Source organism: Cicer arietinum, chromosome 3 (assembly GCF_000331145.2).
Source record: "Cicer arietinum cultivar CDC Frontier isolate Library 1 chromosome 3, Cicar.CDCFrontier_v2.0, whole genome shotgun sequence".
NCBI classification, from domain to species: Eukaryota; Viridiplantae; Streptophyta; class Magnoliopsida; order Fabales; family Fabaceae; genus Cicer; species Cicer arietinum.
Window position 1 is genome coordinate 9,919,863 of NC_021162.2, and position 7,186 is coordinate 9,927,048.

Consider the following 7,186-nt stretch of genomic DNA (forward strand, 5'->3'; position numbering starts at 1 on the left):
TCAAATAAATATGTAATTATTACTTTATTTAACAACTCTATTTTATTATATGTTATTATTGTCTTCGTTATGAAGTACAACTATATAACAAAAATAATAATAACATAAAATAAAATAGAGTTGTCAAATAAAGTAATAATTACAATAAAACGAAGTTAAAAATAACATATATTAAAACAATAAAACGATATGCAGTAAAACAATAAAACGAAGATAACAATAACATATATTAAAATAGTGTTTTCAAATAAAGTAATAATTACTTATTTATTAGACAACCCTATTTTAATAAATATTATTAGTATAATCTTCGTTTTGTAGTTGTACTCAATAACTCAATGACAAAAATAATAAGGGTCTCCTGGTCCTCAATTTCATCTGGACTTTTCGAGCGATTTTTGTACCACCCGACTAAAATGGAACAAAATATGTATTTTCGAACAAGACGAGGGCTAGTGTTTGAAATATGACGGGGAACCCGATACACAATTATAAATTTAGGAGAAGAATGCTATAAGAGTCTCCTAGTCCTCGATTTCATCTGGACATTTCAGCAATTTTCGTACCACCCGACTAAAATAGACCAAAATCCGTAGTTTCACACCAAACGATTGAAAGTGGTTGAAATATGACGCAGAACCTGAAACTCAGTTATAAATTTAGGAGAAGAATGCTATAAGAGTCTCTTGGTCCACGATTTCATCGGGACATTTCGGGCAATTTTCGTACAACCATACTAAAATGGACCGAAATCCGTATTTTCGAACAAGACAATGGCTAGTGTTTAAAATCTAACGATGTACCTGAAACACAGTTATAAATTTTGGAGAAGAATGCAATAAGGGTCTCCCGATCCTCGAATTTATCTGGACTTTTCGGGCGATTTTCATACCCCTCTACAAAAATGGACCAAAATCTGTATTTTCGGACCAGACTATGGGTAGTGTTTGAAATCTGGCGCAGATTCCGAAACACAATTTTAAATTTGTAAGAAGAATGCTACAAGGGTCTCCCGGTTCTCGATTTCATCTGCACTTTTCAGGCGATTTTCGTGCCACCCGACTAAAATGGACCGAAAATCGTATTTTGAAACAAGACGATGGCTAGTGTTTGAACTCTGACGTGGAACCTGGAACACATTATAAACTTTGGATAAGAATGTTATAATGGTCTCCCTCTCCTCGATTTCATCTAGACTTTTTGGGCGATTTTCGTACCACCCGACAAAAATGGACCGAAATCCGTATTTTCAAACAAGACGATGGCTAGTGTTTGAAATCTGGTGCGGAACCCGAAACACATTTATAAATTTTGGAAAAGAATGTTATAAGGTACTCCAAGTCCTCGATTTCATCTAGACTTTTTGGGCGATTTTCGTACCACCCGACAAAAATGGACCGAAATCCGTATTTTCAAACAAGACGATGGCTAGTGTTTGAAATCTGACACAGAACCCGATACACAGCTATAAATTTAAGAGAAGAATGCTATCAGTGTCTCTTGGTCCTCGATTTCATCTGGATATTTCGGGCGATTTTCGTACCACCCGACTAAAATGGACCGATATTAATATTTTTGAACAAGATGATGGCTAGTGTTTGAAATTTGACGCGGAACCCAAAACCGAGTTATAAATTTGGAGAAAAATGCTGTAAGGGCCGTAAGGGTCTTTCAGTCCTCGATTTCATTTGGACTTTTCGGATGATTTTCTTACTCATAAACAAAAATGGACCAAAATCTGTATTTATGGACCAGACAATGGCTAGTATTTGTAATTTGATTCGGAACCCAAAACATTGTTATATATTTAGGAGAAGAATGCTATAACGGTCTCCGGATCCTCGATTTCATCTGGACTTTTCGGGCGATTTTCGTACCACCCGACTAAAATGGACCGAAATCCATATTTTCGAACAAGACGATGGCTAGTGTTTGAAATCTGATGTAGAACCCAAAACACATTTATAAACTTTGGAAAAAATGTTATCAAGGTCTCCTTGTCCTCGATTTCATCTGGACTTTTCGGAAGATTTTCGTGCCACCTAACAAAAATGGATCGAAATCTGTATTTTTGGACAAGCGAGGGATAGTGTTTGAAACTTGACGCGGAACCCTAAACACAATTATAAATTTAAGAGAAGAATGCTATAAGAGTCTCCTGGTCCTCGTTTTCATATGGACATTTCGGGCGATTTTCGTACCACCCGACTAAAATGGACGGATATCCGTATTTTTGAACAAGATGATGGCTAGTGTTTGAAATCCAACGCGGAATTCGTAACACAGTTATTAATTTAGGAGAATAATTCTAAAACGGTCTCTAGGTCCTCGATTTCATATGGATTTTCGAGTGATTTTCGTACTTCACAACAAAAATTGACTGAAATTCGTATTTTTGGTTCACACGATGGCTAGTGTTTGAAATATGACGCCGAGCCTAAAAAAAAGTTACAAATTTAAGAGAAAAATGCTATAAGGGTCTTCCGGTCCTCGATTTCATCTGGACTTTTCTGGCGATTTTCGTACCACCTGAAAAAAAGTGGACCTAAATCCGTATATGGAACAAGACGATGACTAGTGTTTTAAATCTGTCGTGGAACCTGAAACACAATTATAAATTTAGGAGAATCCAATTAGGGTAACTGGATCCTCAATTTCATTCAAACTTTTCGGGCGATTTTTGTACCAAATGACAAAAATGGTCCAAAATCCATATTTTCGGACCAGACGATGGCTGGTGTTTAAATTTTGACACGAAACACAATTATAAATATAGGAAAAGAATGCTATAAGGTTCTCTCGGTCAATTTTTGGAATCCGTATTCTTGGACCTAGCGATGGCTAGTGTTTGAAATCAGATGGGAAACTCGAAGCACCCGACAAAAATGGACCCAAATCCATATTTTCGGACCAGACGATGGCTGGTGTTTAAATTTTGACACGAAACACAATTATAAATTTAGGAGAATCCAATTAGGGTAACTGGATCCTCAATTTCATTCAAACTTTTCGGGCGATTTTTGTACCAAATGACAAAAATGGTCCAAAATCCATATTTTCGGACCAGACGATGGCTGGTGTTTAAATTTTGACACGAAACACAATTATAAATATAGGAAAAGAATGCTATAAGGTTCTCTCGGTCTTCGATTTCATTTTGACTTTTCGTGTGATTTTCGTACTACCCGACAAAAATGGATTGAAATCCGAATTTTCGAACCAGACGATGGCTAGTATCTGCAATTTGACGTGCAACCCGAAACAAAGTTATAAATGTAGGAGAATATCATCCATGTTTTATGACCAGACGAATGCTATAAGTCTTTCTCAGTCGTCCATATCATCTGGAGTTTTCATGTGATATTTGTACCCCTCGAAAATAATAGACCGAAATCCGTGTTTTCGAACCTAACGATGGCTAGTGTTGGAATTCTGACACGGAACCCAAAACAATTATAAAATGGAACGAAATCCGTATTTTTGGAACAAACAATGGACATTGTTTGAAATCTGTACCGAACTCGAAACACAATTATAAATTTAGTTGAAGAATGTCGTAGGGGTCTCCCGGTCCTCAATTCATCTCGACTTTTCAAGAGATTTTCTTACCACCAGAAAGATATAAGGGTCCCCCAGTCCTCAATTTCAATTAGACCTTTTGGGCGATTTTCCTACCACCCAAAATAATGGACCGAATTCCGTATTTTGGTACTAGACGATGGCTAGTATTTGAAATCTGACCCGAAATACAATTAAAAATTTAGGAGAAGAATGCTAAAAGGGTCTCCTGATCCTCGATTTCATATGGACTTTTCAGGCGATTTTCGTTCCACCTGACAAAAATAGAACGAAATCGATATTTATGAACCAGACGATGGCTAGTGTTTGAAATCTAATACGAAACTCGAAACCCGAAACACAATTTTAAATTTAGGTGAAGAATGCTATAAGGGTCTCACAGTCCTCGATATCATCTGGACTTTTCGGGTGAAAATCGTACCACCCGACAAAAATTGACCAAAATTCTTATATTTGTACAAGATGATGGCTAGGGTTTGAAATCTTATTGGTAGGGTTTGAAAATCATACCAAACAACAAAAATAGACTGAAAATCATATTCTCGGACTTGACGATGGCTTGTGTTTGGAATTTGACCCAGAACCCGAAACACAGTAAATTTGACACAGAACCCGAAACACAATCTTAAATGTAGGAGAAGAATTCTATAAGATACTTACAAACCTCGACTTCATTTGGACTTCTTGGGCGACTATCGTACCACTCGACAAAAATCTGTAATTTTGGACCAGAACATGGCTACTGTTTGAAATTTGACGCAGAACCGAAAACACGGTTATTAATTTTGGAGTAGAATTCTAAAAGAGTCTCTAGGTCCTTGATCTCATTTGGACTTCTCGGGAGATTTTTGTAATTCACAACAAAAATGGACTGAAATTTGTATTTTTAGTTCAAACGATGGATAGTGTTTGAAATATGACGCCGAGCCCAACACACAATTACAAATTTAGGAGAAAAATGCTATAAGGGTCTTCTGGTCATCGATTTCATCTGGACTTTTCAGGCGATTTTCGTACCACCTAAAAAAAAGGACTAAAATTTGTATTTTCTGACAAGACGACGGCTAGTGTTTGAAATTTAAACTGAAACACAATTATAAATTTAGGAGAAGCATGCTAATCGACTCTCCCGCTCCTCATTTACATCAGGACTTTTTGGGTGATTTTCGTACTACCCGACAAAAATGGACTAAAATCCGTAACATATAATAAAATAGAGTTGTCAAATAAATATGTAATTATTACTTAATTTGATAACTCTAATTTAATTTATGTTATTATTATCTTCGTTTTATAGTTTTACTATATAACAAATATATAATAATAACATATAAAAAAAATATAGATGTCAAATAAAGTAATAATTACATCTTTATTTTATTAGGGTTTAGTGTGTTAGGGTGTTTAGGGTTTAAGAAATCACGTTTAGGGATTAAGGTTTAGAGTTTAAGGTTCAGGATTTTGAGTTTAGTGTTTAGGGTTTAAGGTTTGAGGTTCGGGTTATAGTATATAGGGTTATCTTCATTACAAAATATTACTACAAAACGATCATAACAATAACATATAATGAAATACAGTTGTCAAATAAAGATATAATTATCACTTTATTTGAAAATAATATTTTATTATATGTTATTTTAATCTTCTTTATTAAATGTTATTATTTACCTGAAATGTATCTCAACTCAAACTATTAGATTTATCAAATAATGCATATACATTGTATGTTTGGGATTTACATCAAAATTACAGAGGGATATATCTTACAATACTTAAATATTTATTTGACAACACCATTTTAATATATTTATTATCATCTTCGTTTTGTATTTAATTTACAACTTGATTTTGTTATATGTTATTATTATTTTCGTTATTAAGTACAATTATAACACAAAAATAATAAAAACATATAAGAAAATTGAGTTGCAAATAAAAATGCAATTGTTACTTTATTTGACAACTCTATTTCGTTATATGTTATTATTAACTTCGTTATAACTTATTTGTTTGACAACTCTATTTTATTATATGTTATTATTATATTAGTTATGACGTAGAACTATAAAGCGATGATAATAATAACATAGAACAAAATTGAGTTGTCAAATAAACAAATAAATACATATTTATTTGACAACTCCATTTTATTATATGTTATTATCATCTTCATTATGAAAAAAACTATAAAACAAAGATAATAACAATATATAACAAAATAGAGTTGTCAAATAAATACGTAATTATTATTTGATTAGACAACTCTATTTTATTATATGTTTCTATTATCTTCATTATAAAGTACAACTACATGACAAATATAATAGTATCATATAATAAAATAGAGTTGTCAAATAAAGTAATAATTACATATTTATATGATAACTCTTTTTTATTATATGTTTTTAGTATCTTCGTTTTGTAGTGGTACTTTAATAACAAACATAATAACAACATATAATAAAAATGAGTTGTAAAAGAAATATGTAATTATTACTTTATTTGACAACTCTATTTTATTATATGTTATTACTTTATTTGACAACTCTATTTTATTATATTTATTACTATCTTCGTTATGCGTCAACCTTTAAAATGAAGATAATAATAACTTTTAACAAAATATAATTATCAACTAAATTAATAAAAATATATTTATTTGACAACTCTGTTTTATTATACGTTATTATTATTTTCGTTTTGTAGTTGTACTAAATAACGAAAATAATAATAACATATAACAACTTGAGTTGTAAAATTAATATGTAATTATTGCTTTATTTGACAACACTATTTTATTATATGTTATTATTATCTTCGTTATGTAGTAAAACTATAAAACGAATAGAATAATAACATTTAACAAAATAGAGTTGTCAAATAATTTAATAATTCAAAAGCATTATTTTCCTAAATTTATAATTGTGATTCGGGTCATATTTTGAACATTAGCCTTCATTTGGTCTGAAAATACGAATTTCGTTCTATTTTTGCCGGGTGGTACAAAAATATCCTGAAAAGTCTAGATGAAATCGGGGACTTTTGTACCACCCGATTTCGGTCCATTTTTTTCGGGTGGTACGAAAATCGCCTGAAAAGTCCAGATGAAATCGAGGACTGAGAGACTCTTACAACATTATTCTCTAAAATTTATAACCATGTTTCAGGTTTTGCGCAAGATTTGAAAAACTAGCCATCGTTTGGTCCAAAAAAACAGATGTTGGTCCTTTTTTGTCAAGGGGTACGAAAGTCGCTCGAAAAGTTCAAATGAAATCGAGGACCGGGAGACCATTATAGCATTCTTCCCCATAATTTATAACTTTTATTCGGGTTCCGCGCCAGATTTCAAACACTAGCCATCGTCTAGTCCGAAAATACTGTTGTTGGTCCATTACCGTCGATGGGTATGAAAGTCGCCCGAAAAGTCCAAATGGAATTGGGTTCTGCGTTAGATTTGAAACACTAGCCATCGTCTTGTTCGAAAATACGGATATCGGTCCATTTTAGTCGGGTGGTACGAAAATTGCCTGAAAAGTCCAGGTGAAATTGAGGATCGGGAGACCCTTATAGCATTCTTCTCTAAAATTTATAACTATGTTTCAAGTTC